This window comes from Pteronotus mesoamericanus, unplaced genomic scaffold (assembly GCF_021234165.1).
Source record: "Pteronotus mesoamericanus isolate MK-2021 breed Mesoamerican mustached bat unplaced genomic scaffold, CSHL_Meso_final contig_182, whole genome shotgun sequence".
NCBI lineage: Eukaryota > Metazoa > Chordata > Mammalia > Chiroptera > Mormoopidae > Pteronotus > Pteronotus mesoamericanus.
The window spans coordinates 290,878-318,129 of NW_026555078.1; positions in this window are offsets into that span (position 1 = coordinate 290,878).

The following is a 27,252-nucleotide window of genomic DNA, read 5'->3' on the forward strand; positions in this document are numbered from 1 at the left end:
GACCCCTGCCAGCCACGGCCTCCGCGAGGCTCACTCTTAGTCCCCAAGAACCAACTGTGGCTTTGTGGGGCACAAGGCTCCTCTTAGGAGGGACAGCGAGAGAGAAGCAGCCTGTGTGGAACAACTACTAGGTGACAGGCACATACACAAGGGTTAGGTCCTTCTAGCCAAGGATTTTAGTCACATTCAAAAGGTGAGCGGGCTGGGGTTGGAACGAGGGCTCTCTTTTGCCAAGCCTGTGCCCTTTCCACCACCCTGACTCACCATGATAGAGTGGGGCGCCTTCCACCCCCCACCTCACCTGCAGGAAGGGCCGTAGCTGCAGGGCAGGGCCCAGGAGCCAACGCTCTGCCCAGTGGCCACAGGGACCTGTTTACTCCTCGCAAGGAAAGAAATGGCTCCACTGACCTCTGAACCAGATGCACGTCTCCTGAGCAGGAAGGTGTTTTGGAGGCTTCCACGTCTCTCAGCCACACCCAGACTGTCCCAGCAGCTGTGGCTTCCACTCTCCCAAGGGCCAAGAGATCAATAAGCTTCCAGAAGCCTAGGCTGCTTCCCCCTCCGCCACCAGTGGAAAATAATTATTACGAAGGCTGTTCATTTCTCACTTGTTCTCAAGCCTTCCTTGGGGCTGTTGACCATTATGGCAAAGTACCCATAACACACTATTTACCGTTGGAGCCCTTCCTAAGAATACAGTTCAGTAGTAATACAGTTGCACTGTTGTCTAACCCTCACCGCTGTCTTCGGCCCCATCTTCATCGCCCCCAAGGGAAACCCCATCGGTCCTTTGACCGGTGGCTCCCCCGCCCCCTCCCTCAGCCCCAGGCCTGATTCTTATTTAGAAAAACGTTCTTCCCTCTCTGTTTATTTTTAAACAAACCACACAGCACCCATCCAACCCTCGTGAGCTCAGGAAGCTGCACAGATTATTCTGGTCTCTGGAACCTAATTAGGGAAAAGGGAAAACTACCACACAAGGCTTCCAAACGAAAGGAACCTGCCTGGATGGCAGTTACCGTCCTGCCAGGGTGGGGCTGGCCCCAGGTGATGGAAACCTGGACGGAGGTTTGTTTTTGAAATGTCTGCGCCTGCTCGGCCTCCTGGCTGCCCTGGACGAGGCCGGGGCTGCCTGTCTTCCTTCACCACACAGACCGTGAACCATTTTCTTTTGTTTTCTGTTCCAGTTGCCTTGTCGGCCCCATGAGCAACCGGCCCCACTCCCGTAGGCTGGGTGCAGATGTGAGGTGGGGGGCCAGCCCTCTGGGGTAGGTGGGTGTGTTGTTTTTGATCCCAGGCTGCAGTGTGGCCAAAAATAAAGAAAAAAAGACGGAAAACTCCAGATCTCTGGACTCAGGTATCAACAAAGGGGGAACAATAGTACTTGGGACGTTGGAGTCAGACTTGGCTTTAAGCTTACAAATTTCTGGCTGTGTGAGCTTGGGCAGGACCTTCAAGCCTTTCTCACTTTTCAAGGAGGTAGAAGAAAACGATCTCATCTGACATGTCTCCATTCTGCCGCAGACACCCGATGTCACGGCCTTTTGTGCGCCCTGTCCCTCGGATAACTCCTGTTCATCCGCAAGTCCCCGTGCACAGAGCCCCTCCTCCGTGAGGCGGACTCAGAGGAGCCCAGCCCTCAATCACGCGCATCTTTGTTCTGTCCCAATACCGCATGCAGTTTTCTGCGGTACTCACAACCCTCTTCTCTACTTTATATTTTTACTCCTCTGATAGGCTGAGCTCCACGAGGGCGGGGACTCTGCTGACTCACTCTTGTGTCCAGGACACAAAACGTGCTTGGTAAACACGAGGCCCTCTTTGCAGCCTGGTGACTGCCAAAGTCTACACCCCTCTGCTGGGGCACAGAGGCAGAGTCTGGGGGCATTACTGTGCAGGGACCACGGAGCGGAGGGCAAAGCTCCCCTCCTCCGCAGGCACCGAATGCCCCAGAAGAGGCACTTGAAGTCTCACTCTTTGGGGGACCTTGGAAGGAAGGCCCAAGGTCCTGCTGTGAGCAGAAGAGATGCTGTTGTCGCTGGGGCCTGTCCTCTCCCAGAATTTGGGGAGGCTGCCAAGGACCATAGGAGCAGGTCGGGGCAGCTCAGCCCCGCAGGCTGGCTTCTGAGGTCCGGTCCTGCCACTTTCTCCCTCCTGGGTAGCACCTGGCTCTGCCCAGCCTCTTGGATCTGTTTGCAAAAAATAATTATTTGCTTAAAACGTGTGAAGTGCTCCTATAATTTAAATTTTAAACGACGGATCTTCAACCTCTAATCACTTTGAAACTGAAGTGCTTTTCACCGAATGTGAAGTGTTGCAGGGTTGGAAATGATTACGTGTGGTTAGAGTGGAAGGGATGAGAGAGAGAGGGGAGGAGGGAAGCTAGAGAGAGAAAGGGTCAGAGAACAAGCGAGAGAGAGCAGGTCGGAATCAAGTCGGAAGAACGTTCTCGGGGGCCCAGCTGCTGTCAGGGTGAAGTTCCGACCTTTGGGAGATCTGAGCTGAGATGTGGCAATGATCTTATAGCCCCATGGGATTCAAATGCATATATGTTTGTTTTTTTTTTTTTCACATGGACACAGATTTTAAATACCTTCTTGTTAGATTTCCTGATTGCACAATCCGAGTGGAGGCCCAGGCCTGCTCTGCCGCTGGGGCCACCCAGCCCTGGACACGGAGCAGCTGGACAGCCCGACAGGAGGGGAGCTGGCAGGCGAAGGTTCAGAACGGTGGCTCGGCTCGCCGGGCTCCGGAACTGAGGTTCTGCTGGGGTGTGGCTCCGGCACTGGGCACTGGGCACTGGGCGGGGTGCGCGCGTGTGCATGGGCGGGTGTGTTGGGCAGCTGCAAACACCTGGCTGCAGCTGGCGAGGCCAGGTGTGGCTGAGAACCACGAGCACCCTTCCATGGCTGGAGGGCACCATGGAACCTGGAAGCTCCCAGCTGCAGGGGCCCCTAGCTGGGGACAGCGTCGGGCCGCCGGGGTGGGTGGGCTGCCCCCGGCCACTGGCCCGTCTCCTCGGTTGTTTTCTTCTTTCCCTCTGCGGAGTCGTGTCCAAAGAGCAAGAGAGACAACCTACAGGCCAGACTTCCAATTCCACTGCTGCTACTTTCCTATGAGTTCACGGCAGAGAAGACTTCGGGGGCCCGGAGTGTGGCTTCTTGACACTGTCACTAACGCACCAGCCGTGACACACGCTGGTAGCTTTTGCACTGAGATTACAACAAACATCTTTTCTTTTTTTTTCAATGGTCTACTATAAAATGATACTTTCCCTGCTTAATGGAAAAAATGGCAATGCCAGGGCCTTAGAGTTTAACTCCACTCACTCCTACTTTTCCATGATAGTTTTCGTGCATTTTATTGATCGATTCCATGTCCCACATGCTTTCATTATTATTTTATACAGTTGACATTTATTTCCACTTATCCAAACATTAACTCTCTCTCTCTTTTTTTTTTTTTCATTTTCTACATTTCCAAGCTTCTTTCTGAAGAGTACCTTTTAGTATTTCCTTTCTGTGGGTCTGCCGTGTGAATCTTCTCAGCCTGAAAACACGGTTCTGCCAATCTGAAAATGTCTTTCCTTTATCTCTATTGTTGAGAGATATTTTTTGCAGAGAAATTCTAGGTTGGCAAATTTTGTTTCCAAAACTTTATAGATAGCATTCTATTATCTTTTGGTTATGTTATTTCTGTTGAGAAGTCAGATGTTGGTCTTATTGCTCTTTTGAAGATAGTACTTCCTTTTTTCTCTGTCTTTGGTTTTAAGACTTTTCTCTTTGTCTTTGGTGTTCAGTAGCTTTAGCACACAATGTGCCTACGTGTGGTTTCCTTTGTATTTATTTTGCTCTGAGCTTCATTGTACTTCTTGAACCTTTCTACATGTAATTTATTGCTTTTGAAAAATTCTCTGCCATTCTCTTTAGATACAGCTCTGCCGCGCTCTTTCTCCAGTTTTTCTGTGACTTCCATCTCATATATATCAGCCCCTGTTGCAGCGTTTCCTATCTCTTACACTCTTCCCCATCCTCCTGTCTCTCCATGCGTCCATGTAGATATTTTCTTCTGACATACCTTTCAGTTTACCGATAGCTTCTTCAGCAGTATCTTTTGTTATTAAACCTATCCATTGGATTTTTACTTTTATTTTTTCTATTTTTCAGCCTAGACTTTACATTTGATTTTCCTTTATAGTTTTAGATTCTCTGATGTAATTCTCAGTCTTTCATTTTATTTCCTTGAGCACAATAAGCTGCCTTTTTAAAGTCTGAGTCTGGTGCTTCCATGATATGGAGTTCCTGTGAGAATTTTTTATAATTCTCCCCATTTTGTGTTTTTGTTTTCAGCCATATTATTTTGTTGCCACTCATGCCTGGTTTTCTAATTGAGTACTGGAAATATTGTAGAGATAAACTGAGGACCAGGTCTAGTGTTTGCTTCTGGCATGGACTAGTGGAAATGCCTGATCTCCTAATCTAATGAGGAGTGGGGAAGTTTTCAGCAGGGCTTAACTCCCTTTGAAGGACAGCATATTTCTGGTTTGCTCTTGCTCCTAGAACAAATTTGATTGGGCTTTTTAACGGACTCTAAAAAAACACATATTCTTTTTTAGAGTCCGTTAAAAAACAAAACCCAATCAATTTTTCCACAAAAGACAAGAAAGGAGAAAGGAGCTGTAGGAAAAAAATGGATACATACCACTTTTGGGGCTGGTAGTTTACTGAGTCCCCCTTAATAATGGTCCTTGAGCTTTAGTTTTTGTGCCTCTAGTTCTATAAATTTGTCAAAATTCCAGCCGCTCAGCCTCCTCCTCCAGAATCAGTGGGCCCCTGTAGAAAAAACCTGTCCAAACGTGGGGCCTGTCTCACGGAGTTCCCTTCTGCTCCTGGATCGCGGCTCTGGAACTCTCCACTCCTTTGATAACTCTCCAATGCCTTCAGGCATTTCGTTTTTAATTTAAAAGTTTATCGAGATTTTCTAGGTTTTAAGTGAGTAAGTTGGCCCTAGTCTCCATTGCCAGGAATGTGGCAATCTGGTACAACCACCTTTGATTAGTCAGTGTCTAAGAAAATGAAGGATATTTGCATTCCATGACCCAGAAATTCCACAGCTAAGAGTATTTACCTTAGAGAGAAATGTTTGCAAATGTAAACAGTTTTTATGATAGCAATGCCAACCAACAAGAGAATGGATAAATCAAATTAGTAAACTAAAGTTACATGTATCAAAATGGGCAAACCTCATAATCACCATATTGAGATATGCAGAAAAATGTACGTGTGGGTACGTGTGGGTACATGTGTGCACAACTGTGAACCTACTTTTGCCCACTTCGTATTGTGATTCCTGAATCTTGGATTTTTGTCTCCCCATCTGTTCTAGAGAATTCTCAGCTGTCATCGCTCTATCGCTTTTGTATTCTCCTCCGGAACTCAGATTAGGTATATTTTAGAGCTTCTCATCCTATTCTCCACATTATCTTCCATTTTCCTTTTTTGTCCTTGTCGCTTGCTACTGCATTTTGGTTATTTAATCAGACTCTTCTTCTTAGGTTCACAGGTTTTATTTTTAGTTGTGGATCACCAGTCATCCATTGATGTTAAGAAAAAATTAACAAAAAAAATTTCTCTTTTCAAAGTTCCATTTGGTTATTTCTTAAACCTGCTTGGCCATTCTTGATAACCTTTTGTTGATAGTTCACCTTTGTGTTTCCAACCTTTCTTGATACACTCCATACGTTGATATTATATACTGTGTGTCAGACACTTCAACGTCTGCCATCTTTGGGTGTTTAAATCTGCTGCTTTTTTGGCAGATTTATTACTGCCACTCATGGATGCTGGCTTCCTCCGTCTCTGTGCCTTTTCGTTGTGAAGTCATCGCTTACCTCTCACCTGTGGGAGTCCCGTGGCCATGGGTTGGGGATGCCTGTGGCTGGCAGTTGGGGGCGCTCTACTCCGGAGATTCCTATCTCCTTCTCCCCTGAGTCGGGGCTGAAAGACCTGGAGACACTCCCGCGGCCCTCGGGCATCCCAGGTCTTGCGGATGGCCGGCCTCAGCTCCTCTGCCTTGCTCTTGGCGGTAGGTCCAGAATCCTGACTGCAGCGACATTGTGGCACTGCCCGCTTGTCCTGCGTTCAGGTCTAGCTCACATTCTGGGGAGAAATAAGGGAGGAATTTGGGGACTTTGGCATGCCCTGTCAATTCAACAATGGGGTCCCAGTCCACGTTCCCCAGGCTAGCCCGACTTTGACACGGCGGGGCACTGCGGGGGAGCTGGCCTGCCATTCTCCCAGGGTGGGAGTGACTGTCTCATTCTATTCTTGCCTTCTTCCTTCTTTAGCTCCCATAAATGTTGCACGATGAACACAATCATACCTTGGAGGGTTATTATGAGGAATAGGAAGCCTAGAAAGCCTCTAGCACTTAGCAGATGCTAAATAAACGACAGCTGATAATAACGGTGGTGGTGATTAAATACTTGCTGAACTTAATCGAACATAAACTGATGGTTGTAGATGGATAGGCCCTGAACATACCCTCCCTCGCTTAATCTTGTAGTACCATGAGGCAGGTAATATCACACTTATTTTATAGACTAGGAAACTGAAGCTCAGAGACTATAATAAGCAGCATCCTTTATTAAATTATGTGAAATATATGATAGCACCTAACGCATTTAATCTTTTAATATTCCATTTATTTATTTTTAGAGAGACGGGAAGGGAGGGAGAGAGAGAAACAATGTGTGGTTGCTTCTCACGTGTACCCTACTGGGGACCTGGCCCACAACCCAGGCATATACCCTGACTGGGAATCGAACCAGCGACTCTTTGCTTTGCAGGCCATTTAATCTTTTAAAAGATACTCACCAAGTGCCTCGTGCCAAGCCCTGGTGATGTGGAACTGGTATTTGCAGGAGGAGGGTCCGGAATAATACCTCCTCTCAGGTGGGGCTTGGGCCCTCCAAGCAAATGGTCTCTCCTGAGAGCCATGCTCCTATGAGTTAGCTGGAGTCTGTGGGCCCTAGATGTGAGCGCTACATTGTGACTTTGTTTTAGGGCCGTTTTTTGAGTTAAGGGGCAGAGGCCATGTGATGTCGTCGGTATTTATACTTAGTAATGTCTTTAGGAGGGGATGGTGGGCGTTGACCGCCAGCAGCCCACCTGATAAATATCAGGCGCTCTTGGTGACCGCAGGGCAGAAGCCACTGGGTCCTCTGGTTTTCCCCAAGGGTTGACAGGAAGTGCACGGCATTTGGGCCACTGCTGGTCACCTACCGGGATTTCTCACCACGCCCAGTTCTCCTCGGGACCTCCAGGTTGCGGTGACAGCCGTCCCACCTGCTCCACGGTCCTGGGTCCCACAGTCTGCGGGACAGTGACCTGTGCCTCCCCTTCTCCTCAGACCCTGTCCTTCAGCTCGCCCAGGTCTGGGGAAGGCCACGCGCAAGGCTGGGCTTTGTTCCATGTATGGGGGACGGCGAGTCTGCGTTTCAGAGTTAGGTCCTACGGTTTGGAAGCCGGCCCCAGCCCCGGCTCTGGCTTGGGAAGCACGGCCTGAGTCTAAGTAGGATTCAGCCTCGCGTGCGTATTCCCGCAAGGGGGTGTGTGATGGTCCGCGGGGACAGGATGGAGGAGGATGAGGCCCTTTACTTTTCCACCCAACAAGCGTTCCTTTATGTAGCATCGAGTTTGTTGGGCTGCAAGGATCAGGAAGAGAGTTCAAAGCCATTTCTGTCTAATTCCACAGCCCAGGGTCCTGCCCCAGGGTGGCTCGGGGCTTGAAAATACGAGATGCATGGCCAGCCCAGTGCCTGGCGTGTGCGGAGTTAGTACAGGCTAACTTCTTTTTTCCTCCGAGCAAAAAGAAATCTTCAAAGGAAGAGAAAAATCTGTTTCCTTGGAGAAGTTTGAGCAGAAACCAGGAAGTGTGTGGGAAGGAATTCACTCAGCCTCAGCCGGGGCTCCTGCACTGGGCGGTGGCCCCCAAGTCCGGTGTCCTCGTCCCCTGCTCCTGAGAACATTTCACCATCTCCTCCGGGATCCCTCCCCGGCTTCACCCACGTGCTTGGGCAGTTGCCGGGGCAGACAGGGCAGGCGGGGCAGGAGCCACCGCTCCTCAATGAACTTCCCTGCACGAAGCCTTATCTTTTACTTGGTGTCGTGTGCTTATGTGACAGATTGAGTAACATCTTGGAGGCTGTACTTTTCATAGTTCTTGTGGCTTTAGCTGATTTAAGAGGGAGAAGAAAGGAAGGGAGTTTTTTTGGTGAAGAAAACATAATTTTTATGTGCGCAGTCATCACAGAGCATGTTCTGTTACAGTCATTGGACTGTGCAGAAATGACGCTAACAAACGTTGCTCTTCCTTCCGGAACCCTGCGGCTTACTAAGCAGAGGAGACAGGTGTGGTGGGGTGGAGGCAGGCCCAGGTGTGGCCTCCACCGGCTCCCTCCTCTCCCAGATATCGCCTGGGCTCAGGTCATGAAGATCTCATCAGGTGGCTCCACGACCAGGCCGGCTACTCACATCCAAGGCCAGGTTCTGGTCATGCGTCCCTGTGCAGCAAACCACCATGCTTGGCGCCCTAAGCCAACACTCGTTTGTGATGATCCTCTCTCCTGATTCTGCAGGTGCCTGGGCTCAGCCGGGCCGTTCTCACCCGGATCTCTCTAGGGGAGCGTGGTCAGGGGCCGGATGGGCGGAAGTCATCGACGGCTTCCGCACGCACACGTCCGGCCGGTGCTGTTGGCCGGCACCGCAGAACGGGCTGGTGGCTGAGACATTTCACCTGTCTTCCCCATGTACCTTGGGCTCCGTCACAGCATGGCGGCCGGGTTGCAAGAGCGAGTGTCTGTGAGTCAGGAGGAAGCTGCTCTGCACCTGTGACCTAGACTCAGAAGTCACACAACTCCCCACCTGCTGTCCTTCGTGGTCGGAGAGGCACCAGGGCCCCCCGCAGCAAGGGGAGGAGGCAGACCACAGCTATGGACGGGGCGTGGCCGGGCTGTGAGATCAGAAATGCTGTGGTCATTCTTGGAAAACACAACAAGACCTGGTGTTGGAGTCACAAGGGCATAAATGAAACCACATTGACAGGTGGTGGGGGCAGGGGAGCACCTGTGCGTGAGTCAGGACAGCTTGGGGTCGGACTCTGATTCTCTCGCTTCCCAGCCTTGGACAAGCCGGCCCCGTTCTGGGGGGTTCCAACCCCCACGGCCTGGTGGAGGAGGGTGGGGGTGGAAGCGGGGGACCCTTTCCACCGACTCCAAGCGTTTCTCCCACCTCCCCGCCCTGGCACGTGGGGCAGGCCTCTGCTGCCTTGCACCGAGGAGGCAGGTGGGAAGAGAATCGGGCCGAGGGAGCGGCATGACGAAGACCTCACCTTGGGGGCGTGTTGAACCAAGTCCATATTCCCTGGCCATCGTTCCCCAGATCCCGATTCCTTCTGCCCGGAAGTTTTACTTGTAATAGACCTTCCCAGTGTTCTGGTGCAGGAGGCCTGAGAAATGTGGGCACAGGTCACGTGAGCACGTGCTCTGGTGCTTCCCGCAATGGCTTGGAAGCTAGCTCGACCCAACTCGAGAGATCTAACCTCTTTGAACTTCACCTCCCCCTGCCATACAGCAGGCCATAAGTGCGGCCCCCTTAGAGGGCTGTGGGATGGAGTTATGGGATCGTGCCTAGAAGGCTGCTTTCGTTCGGTGCTGATGGGTTGCAGGAAGCTGACTCAACCCCCAAGGGGGGAACTAGTTAGTAGCACTTCCCTTCCGGAGACTGGGGCCCTGAGGCTGGCAGATACCTGCCCCATTGGCAGCCCTCAGTGATTCAGCCCCTGAGATGGAACTCTGAGGTCCTCTCCTGCAAGCAGCCTTCCTGAGGCCTGGACTTTGAGCCCGGCTACCCACCGTGTTTCCCTCCGCAGAAACGTCCTCACACGGCACCAACACGGTCTGTCCGCTCCTCTCCGGCACGGGGCCATCATGTGCATCGTTGGATCTCTAGGACCCAGCATGTAGTAGGTTTTGCATAGTTGTGATCAGAATATTGAAGCAAGTTTGTAAGCTGCCTTTTAGCCTCTGTTCATGCAACACGCCTTTGTCCACAGGACGGCATTTTTGTTGTTACCATTTTTGATGGCCGCCTCGTACGCTATCAAAGGGTTGCACCATCAGCGTTGAAAGCCCTCCTTCATCGAGAGCCCTCTTTTTTTTTTTTTCTGCTCTAAATAATGCTGAAGTGAGTGTCTTCGTGCCCCTGGTCTGTGTAGTGAGCCTCCGCAGATTAAGAAGAAAACTTGGGAACTCCGAAGGTAAACCCCGTAGATAAATCTAAGCAGATGGAATGCGATGGGCAAGCGCGCAGAGAAATGGTCAACCTCACTAGACAAAACTTGCAAAATAAAGCGATGGATGAAATCTTAGCCATGAGATCAGCAAAATTAAACACAATAATAATCCTGGGCGATGATAATGACAGTGGATCAGGAGCACTTATTCTGACGTTGTCTTTGGCAGTGGGGACTGGCACAATCTGGGTTTAAAAATGAGTAATCCCACTCCTTGGAAGTACTGTTTCAAAAAGAGACTTCTTTAACAAGTTGGAAGGCATCGCAGGGCTGTTAAAAGTTACTCTTTGGGCTCTAAGGTCATCTCCGGTTAGAGGAGGCCGCTTCTGTGAGGTCCCAGCACCGCACAGAGGGCAGAGGAGGGTGCTCCCGATGGAGGCGGAGGGAGGGTGACGGGCAGCCTCCAGGGAGACGTGATTCTTGGTCTTAGCTGAAGGGTCAGTGGCTGCTCGCCCAACAGATGGGAGATGGAAGGGGGAGAGGCAGGCGTTCCCAGCAGGGAAACGGTGCGGTACTTGCCGAGTGTGTGCGTGCAGAGCAGTGGGTGAGAGGCGGGTGGCTGCTCGTGTGCGTCAAAGCTGGTGGCTCGAGGGATACGCGGGGGCTTCGGATCATGAAGGAGCTTCTGTGGCATGCGGAGTGTCCCCTGAATGGGACGGGGCCACGCTGAATCGGAGAAGCGACATGGTGGGAGCTGGGTTTGAGGAAAATCTCGCTGGCTGCTGGGTGCAGGAGGGCGGAGGCAGGGAGGCGGGAGGAGAGGCTGCTGCCGGAGTCTGGGCGAAAGGCCCACCGGGCGCGTTAGGGACTGGACGTTTGTGTTGCCTCCAGATCTGCAGGTTGGAGCCCTACCGCCCGAGTGAACAGATTGGAGGTAAGGGCTGTGACGCGGTGAGAAAGGTCAAGTAAGGGCATAAGGGTGAGGCCCTAATTCAGTAGGGCTGTGCCCTCAGGAGAGGAGGAAGCCACACCAGAGCTCTGTCTCCTGCCGCAGGAGAACACAGTGAGGAAGGGGCCTTCTACGGGAAGAGCCCTCAGCAGGAACAGAATGCCTGGCACCGTGATCTTGAAGGTCCAGCTTCCAAAACAGTGAGAAATGAACATCTGTGGGTTAGACCACCCAGTCTGCGTTTTGTTAGAGCTGCTGGGGCTGAGTCCCCAGGCCTCTGTGAAGGCAGACCGGACAGAGTGGAGGAGGCAGGTTCTAAAATCTCAGGAGCACAGCTCCGCTTTCCAGAGAAGCCGGCTGCAGGCACCTTCCCCAGAGCTGGTGCCGCTCTGCGGTGCCCGTCCCGGTACCCAGGGGCTCCCGGAAGCTGGTGGTGCCCCCGTGAACTCACATGTGTTGCAAACCCTGCTAATTGTGTGTTGGCTAATTGCACAATGCTGTTAAATGCTGGTGGATGGAGGCCTAAATGTTGCTCTTTGCAGGGTAATTATGCTGGATAAGTGAATGGCTGGAAAATTTACAAGATTTTGTCCCTTGGTCGATTTCTTTTCTCAGAAGACAGCCGCTGTGTGGGGTAAAACATAAGAAAGACCATATCTCTGGGGCTTATGCAACATGGTGATGGGAAAGCTTTGGTGTTTGAGAGAGGAACACGCAGAATATTCAGTTTGGGTGAAAAAGAGCATGCAACTGTTCCGTCCCTGAAATGCATATGTTCCCCCGGATGATTGGCAGAGCTCGGGGCGGCTCCAGCCTGTTCCCAGCCAAGAGCGCTTCTCGGTTCCAGCGCTGGCGCGTGCTCCGCGAAGCACCGACGTTGGGCCGCACGCATCCTGGGGTGTGTTGCCCAGGGTCGGGGTTCTGCTGCATTGGGTTTGAGTCCTGGAGCATCTGCGGTTGTGACCTTGGCCTTGGCTTCCTCCTCTGTGGAATGGGGAGAGCAGCGTCTCTGGGTGGTAGCGGTGGAGGATCTATGAGTTGAGACAGGGACACTGGTCACACAGGCGAAAGCCCGCCCTAGTGACCTCTTTTTAACTTGATGACCTCGGTAAAGACGCCGTGTCCAACTTTGACCATGTTCTGTGGTACTGAGGGTCCGGACTCCAACATAGGAATTTTGGGGGATACAAGTCAACCCAGACATTGGGGACCCGGGGACCGGGAGGAGGCCAGATCCATGGGCCACTACACAGGAGTCAGACCAGAGCACCTCGGAAGCTGAGAAATAGCCACCGACTCTGCTGGCAGGACCCGGAAGCGGCGCAGGGGGCGGCAATCAGCGGGGGTGGAGGGCCCATGGGTTCGCCGGGCACTGTGGGGGCTGCTCCCTGGGAGACCATGGGCTGAGCTCACAGAGAACAGCCTCCGGGCGGGGAGCGCGGGCTCCTACCTGAAGGTCACGCCCCCTAGAAGGGCTGTACTCAGGGCAGGAACAAGGGTAAATTGAGGCTTCAAGAGTTCACCCACCCCTGTAGTCGGTCATTTGCTCCCTTGACAAGTATTTCCTGATGGGTTCTTTCCTTGGACTCTGCAGTCCCCCGGTGGTGGACACCGTCAGGGCCGCACAGCTGAGTGACCGTGGCCTGGTTACTTCACCGCTCCGAGGCTTGTTCTCCCAGCTGCAGAACGAGGACTAGCGATGTCCCCAGCCAAGGGCGCAGCCACCAGGATGGAGGACAAAGGGGAGGAGGAGGGGAGAGATGAGAAGAGAAGGGAAGGACAGATAAGGAAGACTGAGGTGGTCCCCGAGCGCAGAGCACCCGACCCCGGGGGTGGCAGCCCACCCCTGCTCCGCATGAGCCTTGAGAGAGAGGCAGGGAGCCTGACAGGGGAGGCCACGCTGCGAGGGAAGAAAGGCCAGGAGGAGTTGGGGTCCTCCCGGGGCTGGAGAGGCACCTTGGGTGTCTATGTCTTTGTCCCCTAGTGGGCTGTCCCCTGCCTGGGGCCGGCAGCCAGGGCTGCTCCTCTGCTCTGCATCCACCTGCCTGGGGTGCGCACGCAGGTATTTCCTGCAGGTAAACTGTTGCTAGAAGACCGGGCCACCCACTTGGCTTCACTAGGTCGGACGGAGTGGGCCTGGCTGCCCTCCGAGGCTCAGTATCCCCTGGGTGCCGGCACCGACTCTGCCACTGGCATTTCGGAGCTTGAGGCTTCACGTGGCTGGCTGTGCTCACTAGCTTGGGCCCCCTGAAGGCCCCGTAGTTAGCTGTCTGTTGTCACTCTGCGGGGGGAGTGTTGAGAGGGGGCCTGGCTCTGCACTGAGCTCCTTGAGGCCCAAGCCCGGCGCTCCAGCTGTTGTCTCCAGTTTCCTGTGCGTTATAGCCGGACGGTGCCCGCGCCATTCTGGTGGCTGCGCCTGTCTGTCTCCGGGCAGTTTCGGTAGGAAACGAAGTGATGCTACGGCCAGTGGTGTGCTGTTGGTGTGTAACAACCAGACCTGCTGGACACGGGGGGATGCCTGACTCGGGCGTCGGCCCAGTTTCCCGGAGCTCAGGTGCCCGTCCCTGAGGACGGCCTCGGTGCACTTGGGCCGGCTCCTCAGCCTCTGCTTTTCTGTCCGGGGACCCCGAGGCCTGGCCTGGGGGACAGGCATGGGCCGTGGGCGCCCGTGCTCCCGGTGCTCAGCTGTTCTGAGGGAGCACCAGGTGTCTGTTCCTGGGAGCCGTTGCCCCACTGTGGAAGGTGAGGGACAGAGCCTTGGAGACAGTCCAGGTCCCTGAGCCTTTCCTGCCTCATCCTGGGAGAAGGGAAAATGATACCAGGCAGCGGGCGGGTGGCCAGTGAATGTAGCCTTTGTAGTGAGTCCCCGTGCTCTGCATGACCTGGGGGAGGCCGGAGGCCGTGGGAGGTTGGAGTGGTCGGGGGGTGGGTGGGGCATGCTCTTGGGGGTCCCAAGGCAGCTGGGTCCTGGCAGAGGTGAGCTGCGGGGATGCTTAGGGACGAGGCGGAGTCTGCAGGAGGAGGGGAAAGTGCACAGCCTTGGGGGTGGAGAATCTGGGGTGCTGTTGATTGTGGGTAAGTCACTCCGCTGCTCAGAGCCTCGGTTTACCCATCTGTCTAATAGGTGTGATCACAGCCCCTCGCAAAAGTGAGGCGAGATAGGTAGGTAAGGTGCAGCATATGGCACAGGGCCTGGCAGAGCGTGGCGCTCAGGCAGGGATTCGCTCCCTCTCCCCCAGGGTCCTCTTCGCAAACGGCCAGGGGAGAGGACTCTTGTGAAATTGCAGCTGCTCCTCCAGCCCCAGGGAGAGGCATGGCTGGTGGCCTCCCAGGCCCAGCCTGTCCCCGCCCTGGACGCCTCCCAGGCCTGGAAGGCGGTGCTGTGTATGTGGGCCGCAGCCTGCGCCCTTCCGCGTCTCCTCAGACGCTGGCTCACCGGGCCAGGACAAAGCCCCATTGTGAAGGGCGCTCACACACGTCTGGAGTGTGTGAACCTGCCGTCCCAGCCCACGGAGGGCGGGCGCCGCTCTGCCCCGCCGTTGTTCCCACAGAGCCAGGAGGTCACCGGGGCGATGCTGCCCAGGGCACCTTCTGTGGGTGTGGACCGTGAGCGCTGTGCTGAGAGGCGACCAGCAGCCCCACGTCTCTGCCGTGGCTGGGCCGCCACTGTGGGCTCGGGCGAGAGCGAGCGAGACGTCTGGGGGGGAGGCTGCCAGGGTGCCGCTCAGCGTCCGGGGGGCGGGGGGGCAGCCAGGCCCTGGGGTGCTTTTAGAAAGGGGGAGGTGCCTAACTGGAGGGTGCTGCCTGGTTGGCAGCGGATGGGCGGACCGCCCTCGCTGTTCCAGTCAAGGAGTACCTGCTGAGAGCCCACCGTGGGCCGGGCCCTGTGGGTGCGCACACAGGGACATATCGCTGCTCTCATGGAGCTCCCCTTCCAGGGCAGGCTTCTCGAAGGGTCCATCTGGTCTTATTTGCTTCCAGCTCTATGGAATGATTCATGTAGCCATCCAGCACTTACTGAGCCCATGGAGGTATCCATCCGTCCATCCATCTGTCCGTCCGTCCCACGAAGATTTATTCAGCAGCATCTTCCATGTGCCACGCCCTTTATTGACAAAATCGGGACATCTTAGCTTCGATTGCCAAGCAAGGACTCATGCAATAAGTGATTTATTAAGGAAGCACTCCTGCAAGAAACCACTAAGAGGCGGGGGTGGGGTGAGAAAAGAGGCAGGGGAAGAAGCCGAGAGTCGGCGTGGCATCCGGCAAAGGCCCAGCCTCGGCTGATCCCACAGGGGAGTTTTGGAGCCGAAACTGTACCTTTGGGCTCATAGGACTGGAGGCCAAGGAGCTGGGCCAGGCGCTGGCTGAGGGCTTCCCCACGGGGGCATGCAGTCCTGGCACTTTGGTTCTCTGAATGCAGATTGGTCAGCTCAGGTAGCCCAGGTCTGTCCTTTAAAGGGCGTCACAGGTGTGGGCCACAGGGACAAGGGCGATGGAGCAGAGGAGGGTGCATGCAGACATGTGAAGAGGATCCCTGGGACCTGGGATGATCCCCTGAGAGATGGGCAGGTCAATCGACCAGGAAAATGGGGAGTGAAAAGCCCCAGCTCCGCTACCGTCAACACACGGGAAGGAGCCTGGGCCGTGCTGGGAGGTAGGCGCAGGGGGCTCTGGGTCCGGCCCTCCCCACAGGCCTTCCTTTGCAGAAGCCACGGAAGAGAGGTCAGGGAGGGCTTCCTGGAAGAGGCAACACCTGCGGGTGCAGGAATGTTGGCACGCACACACACGCACACTCACACACACCTGGAAATTCATGGCAGGGTTGGGATTGGAACCAAAGCCTGCTGCATCTAAAACCTGTGTTTGTTTTTTTCCTAGACTAACATTTTTCCATCCAAGGTCGTGGTTTCATACAGCCAGATCTCTGGAAGCTGAGGAGGCGGGGGCCCAGAGAGGGGCCCCAGCTTGCCACTGTCACACAGCAGAGGCTGGCACCTGAGCGAGATTCGGAGTCCCGGCCTCAGAGCCCCCGCTTGGACTTGTCAAGTCTTAGTTCCTGCCGACTCTTGCGTAAGGGGATTCGGGTTCTGTGAGTCCGCCGTATGGGACAGGCTGTGTCCTGTGGGAAGGGCCCCGTGGTCACTCGGGAGACAAGAATGTAAGGACACCTAGGCGGTGACGAGACAGCACCTTGTCTGTCTCCTGCAGGGAAGCCGTGGGGACTGGCCCGGGTGAGGACAGGTAATCTTGGTAGAGGAGAAATTGCAAAATACACTTTGTCAATTCCGATGAGTGAATTAATTGGTGTAGCACTGGCAGTCTGGGCCCATCGTCCATCCCACCGGAGACCCGAGTGCTGGGCGCGAATACCCCTCAAGGCTCTGCAAGTCACCCGCCCACCACTCTTAGGGGTGGGGCCGGACCCTCACTTGAAAGTAACCTCAGCTAGAAAAGAAGTTTTCGCTCCTCAGCCTTGCCTGGGGTGCATTTCTTATCTGTGAGTAATAGGTTTTCACAATCCACCTTTTATGTTCATTTCAATTATGCGCCCGGCTAAGCCAAGGCTGTCTTAAAGGGGAAGGCTCCGTTCATTCCGACCTGCATCCTGAGAGGGCCGCGGAGTTAAGCCTGGTTTGGCCGTGGAGGGCTCCCCCTCCAGCCCGCCCCCATCAGCGAAAAATCCGACCAAGACTGCTCTTTCATCTAGACCAGAAAATCAAGCAGAACGAAAAACCCCAAGCCCTGGCGATTTCAAAACAAACGCAGCTTTAGAGGGTTCGAAGGGGCAGGATGAAAGCTCTGGATGGCAAAATGTACTATGTTCTGCATGTCTTTGGTCACAGCCATTGGCCCCGATCCTGGGACAGGAGGTGTCAGCGTCGACCAGCGGGGCAGGCGGGTGGGGGCCTTCTTCCGGCCAGAGTAGGTCAGGATGATCTGCCTCTTACTCTCACGATCCAGGTGGCGTCTCTCGTGTCCGTCGAGGTGTCTTTTCAGATCGGTGGGACGTTTGGTGACTCTCGTGCTTGCTGATGGAAAAGATCCCTGAAGCCCAGTGAAATCAGCCACTATTAAAGCACTCTACAGGAACTTTATATACATTGTTGCAATTCATTAATGAGCTGTGGTTAGGCTTTTACTACTCCATTTCTCCGTTTACAGGAAGCAAGGCTCAAAGAGCAGAAGGACTGGCTCACGGTCACACCGCTGGTAGGTGGCAGAGCCAGGACATGAACCTGTTCTAAAGCCACTCCGTGTTCGGTACCACGCCAGCCATCGCGACGAGAGGGTCTCAGGATAATTCTGCACAGAGAATCCACCCCCTCTCCCTTGTGCTTCCACGGTAGAGTTTGGGAGGCTTTTCACCGCAATGGTCGACCTTGAATTTTTCTGCTTCTTGCAAACACCTGGGGCTGAGGGTGAGGGGCCTTGGCGAAGGGAGCGTGCGCGGGGCGTCCGACCATGACCTTCCAGGCCCCCTCCCCGGAAGGGAGGTGCACACGCGCACAGGACATTTTTAGCGTCGTGCACTCTTGGGAAGTGACAGTTTTGCAAATTGCGGGTAAAGAACTTAAATGTCTAATTAAATCCCGAAGAGGCACCGGAGCTGGAATCCAGTGATTGATGTTCACGGAGGTGCGGGCCCTGGCGGAGGCCGCCTGACAGGGACCGGAGCCCGCCCGGCAACTGATGTCTTGTTGTGATCCGTGTTGTCATTTTCTCATTACTGATTAAAATGAAAAATCTGCTTGGCAAATCCATTGTAAAAATTCCCTTCATGAGCATCGACGGGTACAAATTATTTTGTCAATCGTCTGGCAATCAAAACGGGGCTGGGGCTGGTTTCTAGCCCACACGGCTTTTTTATCCCCCTTTCGCTCACGCCAGTGACTTTTCACAACAAAGTTTTAAAAAGCGTAGGTAGCAGTCTTGGCAGCGCTTTAAAAAAAATGAAAGATTCGGCTCTCGTTTTTAATGAAATATTCTGTTTATGTGCGCCCCTCCCCCCGCCGGAGCGGAGGGGAAGGTTGGCGGTGGGAGAGCCAGTCTGAGCTCTGTCATTGTCTAATGCTGTGTAATGACAGGTGGATAATAGCAATAAAAGCCTTTATTAGGATAAAAATCTGTTTTGAGAATGGAAGCGTAAGTTGTCTAAAACTGCAAGGCAGAAAGGTAATCTTGTGAACCTGCAAATCGAGGGGGGAATGTTTACGGAGACGGCACTGAGGTGGTCTCGCACTTGGCACCGACAGGTCGTCAGAGGGTGAGGGTAGGGCCAGAGGGTGGGGAGGCCGGTGGCAGGACATGTGTCCAGAGCGCTGAGCATCGGGAGACCTGGGTTCTGAGGGGCTTAGCCCAGCGCCGTGTGACTCTGGGCGGGTCACTTCCCTTCTGCGCCCCGTTTCTCCTTTTGCAAGATGAAGTGTTTGGATCACTCGGCGCCTTTCTGCTGATCTCTCCAACACACGCTCGGTAGCCACGTGCAGTCGTTTGAAGTCTGGGAGTCAGCTAGACATTTAAAGATGCCCAGGGTTCATCTCCTGAGGCAGGATCTGCTGCAGGGCAGAGAGCATGCGTGGGTTTGGAGCTGGAAGTACTGGGTTTGATCCTGCTTGGCCGGCTAGATCTTGAGGATTGACTCATGGCTTTGAGCCTCACTCCCTGACTAAGGGATTATGTGAACTAACGTCCCGTTGGCCTGGGATCTCAGCAGTGTCCAGCTCTGATCCACACAAGCAGCTCATCCAACTAACTAACAAGAGATCTGTGTCCTGAGGAGAGATATCACCATGCCCCCCGCCCCACACCGGGGTTCGCAGACACATGGATGAATGGAGCTGGACATTTCTAGTTCCTTCTTGAACTCTAAGTGAGATGAAGTTAAAAAGTATTTCATTCTGTTTGGGGTTGTTTATCATTTATGCACTTCATTTTCCCCTTCTTCTAAAAATCTGAAGGTTTACCTTCTTCCAGGAAAGTCAAAGGCAGAACATATTTTTGAAGGGACTGAGATTGTAGGGTCATCTTTAATGAAAAACAACACACTTTCTGTCTTTTTATAGACTTGCCTGCTTGTTAAATAGTGTGAGCCAATCACAGCACGGAACAAGAATTTGTGAACATTTGAAATCAGGAGGTTCAGAATTCCAGATCGCTGTCCTTTTATAACTGAATTGGAATATTTATATCTCCTCACACATAGTTGGCATGTGAGCCTCATACAGAGAATAGGGATATTATAAAATTCAAATACAGCCACATTTTCCTCTCTCCATAAAGCAGCAGGAACAGGGCTGTTGGGAATAAAGGCCATGGATATTTGAATGCTTAAAAAAAAAACAAAAAACCTTTAATGATCGGGCAATTTTCTATTTTGGAAAATGGCTCATTCTGTTTTATAGGATGATTTCCCCAAACCTATATTTTGTGGATATTTTGCTAATGTGCCAACCCACAGCTGGAAAGATGGGCGTGTATTTTCCACACCCCCAAAATGTGAGCTCATGCCTAACGTGGTTGATCCAGAAACCCCAGGGAGCCAGGCCCTGTCCTGCGCGCCTCTCCTTGAGGCCGATGCAGACGGGACATTGTGGGGTGGGGGGCTGCTATCTGAGGTGCTACTGTCCCTAGGCATGTCCGCCCACTTGCCTTGTGGACCCGTCATTGGTAAACCAGACTCTGCCTGCGTGTGCCTGCTTCCCAGCTCCCGGCTCACAGGGCCGGTGCAGGGCGGTCAGGAGGAGGGACACTAGCCTGGAGCCTGGGACCTGGGTCACGTCCTGGCTTCATCGTTTATTAGCTGTGTGCCCCGGAGCACCTTGCCCCTCTGAGCCTCGGTTTTCTCATTGGTCGAATGGGATGTGAGCTGGCGGAGGTGGCAGGAGTGGCAGGTGAAGGCGGGGGAGGACAGTGAGGAAGCACCCGGGCCCGCTGGCTGGGACACACTTCTGGGGGCAGGACCACAGCGCAGGCAGCTTCCCAGCCGGGACCCCCAGCCCCTCACAGTGCTGGGCACAGGCTTCCGAGGAGAGAGGCCTCTGGGCCTCTGTCGTCCGCCCCAGGCCGGGAGCACGCGGTGTCCTAAAATGCTCTCTGCCTGCCTCGGGCTGATACATACTTGTCGTGGGCGATGTTCCCACTATCAGACATTTGGTGGAATTATAAAAATCCATTCCCACCCTGCTTAATACATTTTCATGTTTCTTCCTTGGCAGGCCTGGGCGTGTCGGATTTGGGGTCCTATCATCCCGGAGCCCACGCTTCTGGTGTGCTTGGGGACAAGAGGTGTTTGGGGACCGGCCAGCCAAGAGGCCCCTCTCACCTCTGAGAGAAGGAGGGAGAAGGCAAGGTCGGGGCACGCGAGGAGGCGGGAGCAGCCCCCGGGGCGGCGCGGGGCTCGGCTCGCACGCACGCGGCCCTTGGGGGTAGGCCCTGTTCCGCATCGCGCGCCCGCGGCTGATCTCGCGCAGCCTCGGTGTTTATGAAACGGGCGTAAAAAAATGCCCACCCCTACAGCTAAGCGGGGGCGGTGGGGGCGGGGACGGGACAGGCGCGAAGACAGGTGCGCTCGTGCCCAGCTTGCGGCCGCAGCGCGACGAGACCTGCCCGCCGAAGGCGCCGACTTCACAGGTCAGCACCCACGGGCTGCGTCCTCGTGCTGTGACAGCAGCCACATCGGCGCGTCTCCCTTAGAAAAGTCGCGATAACCGTGTGTGTGAGTGTGTGCGTGTGGGAGGGGGTGCTCTCATCTTTACTGCGTGGATGAGGACACCAAGGCTTAGAGAGGGGAGCAGCCGCGGGGAGGGAAGCCCTGGGCGCTGGCTGAAGGGCCAGTGTGGCGTCCGCGCCACAGCCACCGGGGCCCAGGCCCACACCCTGCCGGGGCTGGCCTAGGGCGGGCAGCGCCAGGGCCAGAGGGACGGACTTCCCGGAGCGGGGTCGGCGGCGGACGGTGGCGGCGGCTGGCCCGACGCTCCGAGGCCCTCCCTCTGCAAAGGCAAACACCCTGGTTCCTGAGGCCTGAAAGCCTCAAACATGTGCGGCCCTCAAACCTCAAAGAGGATTTGGCTGCTGTGGCTTTTCTGGCCACAGAAGCTGTTGATTTATTTTTCAAGTTGAGTGGCTAGTCGACGGCCCTGGCTACAACCTGCTATTAGAAGCTCCTCGCTGTGGTCTGCGTGGCTGGGCTCGGGGCAGAGTCCCTGGGAGCGGCGGGATCCCAGGATCCTTGTTTCTTCCCTCTCTGTTGGCACATGGCTGGGACGGGGGACACACTGGGGATTTCTCTGCAAGTCTGTCCCGGGCAGGACTGCACAGTCCCCTCAAAGTGGTTTGAAGCTCATGGGACTGATCGCATTTGAAAGGGGCTGGGAGGCTGGTCTCCTCCCCTGGGAGCGGGGGGCAGGGAGCCCAGGCTGCCTCACCCCAAATCCAACGGTCCTTTCAGTTCTTTAGAGTTTGCAAACACGGCTTTGGGGCCAGCTCATGGAGAAGTTCCTACGCATAGATGCACAGGCAGAGGGTGGGCCCCAAAGTACTCCTGGTGGTTCTCCGTGGGCGGCTTTGTCTGCCTCCGTCCGCCCCTCACCAGAATGGCACAGGGCAGGCCTCTTACCTCTGTTGTTCTCTGACCTACCCGCGGTGCTTAGAACAGGTGCTCAAGATGTTGCGTGAATGGGTGGATGGATGGATCAGTGGGTGCCAGTGGGTTAAGCCTTAATTTGCACACATTGCAGGGGAGCCATTACTAACCTGCGGCTGTGCCCCACAGTTGGTACAGGATCTTGTGCTCAACATCTGTGTAATCAGGGAGCTGGATCCCATTATCTACTAAGTGATGAGCTTGTGCCTTTTCCAAGCCTAGGTTTGGTTGAAGGTCTGCAACAGTAGGTGCTTGTTATTGCTTGTTTCGATAAATAGTTGATGTGGAACTTAAAGCATCTACTTGGGGGGGCCTTTTATTCCAAACCCTGTTCTCCATCCCAGCACTCCCTGTGTCTGTTTCTGAAGAACCCTCTGTGTATGAAGGAGTTACATCATAGATACTTAGCCCCCATAAAAGAGCCCAGTACACTAAGAGTCTCAGTTAGGATCAGAGTACTAACTTCCAAACAACTGCAAGGATGTGCATTTTTTTTGTAGACTTTATAAGCTAAAAACAGAGCTGGTAGTTTGGGATCTACTAGATCTGTAGGCTTTTGTATCAGTCAGGATAGGTTAGGTTATGCTGTGTAACAAATAGCCCCAATATCTCAAAATGTTTAGTACAACAAAGGTTTATTTTTTACTCATTCTACATGTCCAATAGTAGCTGGAAGCTCAACTCTATGTTGTCCTCACTCAGAGATGCAGTCCATCAACAGAGCAGCCACGATCTGGAATATCACCTATTGCTGCAATAGCATGAATTGAACACTGGTTGTTAAAGGCTTCCACCAGGGAGTGATGCACATCACTTCTGTTTAAATTTAATTGGCCAGAGCAAGTCACACGTTCACACTTAAGTTCAAGGGGCCAGGAAAGTGCAACCTACCATGTTCTCAGAAGGAAAAGAACATCACACAATGGCTGCACTATGTACTAATGACCACTACATCTTCCTTTTTGAAACTGACTCAGTGTATAACTCTAGGTGAGTTTCTTTGAGTTTTAGTTTCCTAGTGGGTAAGGTAGGACAATTAATGTTTATTCAACAAATTAATTTAAGGATAAAATAACATAACATAAATATAAACACAGGATAAAAAACACCCTGAACAATGTCCCTTCCCTTTTCGGTCATTTGTAAATGAATGCATGAATGAACACTGGGAGTGGGTTTACAGTTTAATGGATAATAACAGCCATACAAATAAAAGGAGAAGTTATGGTTTTGATATGTACTTTAAAGGGGAGTGTGGCACAGTGAGTGCAAACATGGATCACATTCCCCACCTTCCCTGTGCAATGTGACTTTTCAGTTCCTCCCATGAAGAGGTGGAAGCTGTTTCTCTGCCCCCATAGATGGGACGGCCTGTGACTTGCTTTGGCCAATGGAATGCAGGGGAAGTAGGCCGTGCCAGCTCTGAGTCTTGTCTCCAGAGGCCTTGCATGCATCTGCTGCCACCACGAGAACATGCCCGGTGAGCCTGCTGCAGGGGAGAGACCCCGTGAGACATGGCAGGGTCACACCAGCTGAGCCAGCCCTTGGCCTGACGCGCCAGCTGACCGGTGATACCGGTGTGAGCCTACCTGAAATCAGCTGAGCCCGGCCCAGGATGACAGAGCTGTCTAGACACCTTAGAGACCTCTAGACAGAATACCTGGGGGTGGTGTTCGGTTTGGAGGTGGTTTTGTGACGAAGCGTTATCATGGCAATACATGACCGATACAGGGAGATCCCTGAGGATGTAGAATCAGCGCATGACTGGTCTGGCAGGTTTGTTTTCTTCCAAGAGAAATTGAAAAATGAGCTGAAAGCAGGCAAGTTGGGTAGGTGTTGACCAGGCGAAGGGGCGGGGAAGGGCATTCCAGGAAGGGAGAACGGGGCCTGCGTAAAGGCCCGGGGGTGGGAGGGCGCGGGGCGTTCGGGAACGGAACTGGCGCGGCCGGTGGGCGGTGGCAGCAGGAATCCGGGCTCCCCTCCCACACCTCCGTGAACACGCCTTTCCGTTTCCGATACCTCTGCGTCCACTATCATGAGCAATACTCACGATGCTACTCTCGTTTGAGTTGTATCTTCATTTTGAGCTCCCGGAGACTTTCCTTTCCTTGCGTTTGAGCTTGGCTTGGGATTTAAGCAGTTCGTTGTTACATTGTATCTGACATTTTTATCTGTTTGGGCTGGCGGTTAGGTGCGCTGCAGGTCCTCAGCGTCTGCGTGGTCCAGCCCATGGACTGGATGTCCGAGCATCAAGAGTTGTTATTCATACGGGTGTTTTTATTATCACGAAAGGAGCCACATGTGTCAGAGGTGAGACAATGGATGTAAATCTGCTTTGTATGCTTTAAAGTTCTTCATCAATGCGGAAGCTATGAGGAACTCAGTTTCCATTCCTTGTGGATGAACTTTAAAAATACCTTGTATGCACTGAACTTATTAAGAGAGCTGCCTGCGTTGGCTGTCTCTGCTTGGTCATCTCTGTTGCCTGTGTCAAGGTCGTTGATGTGACCTCCACCTGGCCAAATCCAAGGGGCAGTTCTCTGTCCTCCTCTGCTCGCTGGGCTCAGCCGACCAGCCCCTCCTCCCCTCCGACTGCTTCTTTGTAAGGACACTGCACGCTCCTGGCTTTCTCCCACCTCACTGGCCCCTGTCCCAACGCTCTTAGTCCATCTTCTGAAGGTCGGGTGCCCCGGGGCTCTCTTCTCTCACCTCCACCCTCTGTCCCCAAATTCATAGGCTTCTCTCATTTCCATTGCTGCTGTGACACTTCCTCATCTTTTGCTAGACTGAAAAAGTCTTCCAACTGATTTCCCTGTGTTCCTACTTACCTTACCGTTATCCAGTCTCCATCTAGCGGCGCCGGGGCCGAAGTTACCCCCGTAACTGCCCCGGGCTGGCCCCGGGCACTCCCGCAGCCTCGGCTCCCTGCTCCCTGCCTGCGCACCGGCTCTGGCTCGGCCTCCGCACGGCGCCCCGGGGCCTTGGCCCTGGCTGGTCCTCCTTCCTGGGACACTGCTCTCCCAGCCATCTCTCTGCGGCTCCCTCCTTCACGTCATTCAGCCCTGGCTCAAGTGCCAACCCCTCAGAGAGACCTTCACTGAAGCCCTGGCCAAAGGAGCCCTCCCACCCTGGTTACTCTCTGTCCCCATACCCTGCTTGCCTTCTAAGCCTTTGTCATCAGGTAAGCCCTCCTTTATGTCTTTACTCCTTCACGGTCTCTCCCCAAGAAGACTGTGAGGCCCACCAGGGCGGGACCGGGTCTGCCGTGTCCACTGTTGACTTCGCAGCATTGAGACTAATGCCCAACACTTAGTAGGTACTCAACAATTCCTCCTCGAAGGAATGGGCGATTGGCTTTATACTTTACAGCTATGATCTCTTTCAGGTCTTTCAACAACCCTGCAAGTGGAACTTACTGTGCCCATTATAGAGATGGGAAAGGCGAGGGTCCTGGGGTTCGGAGGCTCCCCGAGTCCCACCTGGCTGAAGGAGCAGAGCCGAGTGAGAGGCGTTCGGGGCTGGGCCCGAGGCCAGCACTCCTTCCCTTGTCTCAAGTTACCCCTTGGGGGGGGGTTTAGGATTTGAGTGCAGAAGTGAAGACACCGGCACTTGGTGAGTCAGGAAGTCTCCTTTGTTTGAGAACAAAACCTTTTCTTTACGCCGCGAAGAGCATCGGAGCCCCCTGTGCCAGCTCCCCATGGCACACGTCCTGGAGAATGCCCACACGACAGTCGGTGCTATGTAGGGGTTTTCTTTTTTTTTCTTTTTTTTTAAATCAACTCTGTTTTGGAGTCTTTTGGACCATAAAAAGACCAGTGTGAAACCACAAAGCTTCTAGGTTTCTTGCACTCTTAAAACTAAAGGAAAAAAGTGTGTGGGGGGGCAGGATTATTTGAACCATATTTTGCAAATGCTAGCTTCTCTCCCGGCCTGACGCAGCGAGGGCCAAGCTGCAACGCACCGCACGTTTTTATGGGCCGAGTCATCAACCTTGGCACAAGGCTGCCTGCAGCGGAGTCACCGACAGGGCCCAGGCCCCTGGGCAGGAGCGGGCCTCACGCCATGCCCACCAAACGCGGCGCGCTCCATGCTGGCTGGGAGATGTCATCTGTCCTCTGGCCACACTTGCTCCTGGCACTGCAAAGAGTTCCCTCTTTGTTCCATGCACTTAAGACTTGGAAGTTCAGGGGGTCAGCGCTAGCAATGGGCTGGCCCACAAGTTAGACTCCGGTGAGAGGAGTGTACGTCTTGACGTCTGCATCGCCCGGAAATGGTGTGGAGTCAGGCAAAGGGCTTTGCGGTCGGATGGGCAAGGCTTTGAGTCCTGGCGTCACAGACAGACACTCACTCTGTGTGACCTTGGGCCAGTGACTTGGTCCGATCTACCCTCGGTTTCTTCATCTGTAGGATGGGCTCCTTCACGGGCCAGGTGGGCTGGGTGTGGGTGAAATGAGGCGGTGCCCCGGCGAGAACCACATGATGGTTAAAAGCATGGATTCGAGAGTCCGTGAGGCCTGGGTTTGAATCCTGTCATCAGCTCCTGCCAGCTGCGTGATCGTAGGCCAGCTTAGACTACACGTCTCTTAGACTCAGTTTCCCTCTCTCTTCAGGTGATGCGGAGGTTCAAACGAGATAACGTGTATAAAGGTGTCGGCCTAGGGCCTGGCTCATGGTCCTCAATACATATGTACCATTTTTGTCTTGTTCTTAATAACCAAACGTCAGGATAGTGGATAATACCAAGCATTTTCTGAATGACAATCCTTAATATTATAAATGTGTTCTTAGGCTAGTTGGTTAACTTAAACGTTTTGGAGGTTGATAATTATGATGAGGTTTCATATGTGTGCATTTCACTTAAACTTAGAGAAATTGGAAAAAAAGGAAATTCTTTGTTCAGAACACGTTTCAAAGAAAAAGTCATCAGCCAAGAATATTCAAGATCCTTTTGTTATGTTTCGAAGAGATGATTATTTTGTAGGCTCTGGGGCACTTAAACTCTGTCCAGAAATTCCTTTGGTAAATAATAATAACAGAAAATATCCTTTGGAAATAATAGAGGGGATTTAGCAAATACCTTTATTTCAGGGACCTCAAAGCCTTCCACGTAATTTTGGGGCTTTAGCGATTTTCTTAAAAGGGTTTGACTTTCTTTCCTGCCTCAGCCAGAGGCATGTTCACAGGAAGTGGAGGCCTTCAGAGCTGGACTCGATCCTGGGGGTGGTTTTGTTCAGCCTGGCTGCTATACCAGTGGGGGAAACTGAGGCCCAGCAAGGAGCTGATGTAGCTGGAGTGAGGTCTGGGGGCTCCTGGTCACCCACTCAGGGCCCCTCCTGACTCCACAGGCTTCCTGACTCCCAGGGCT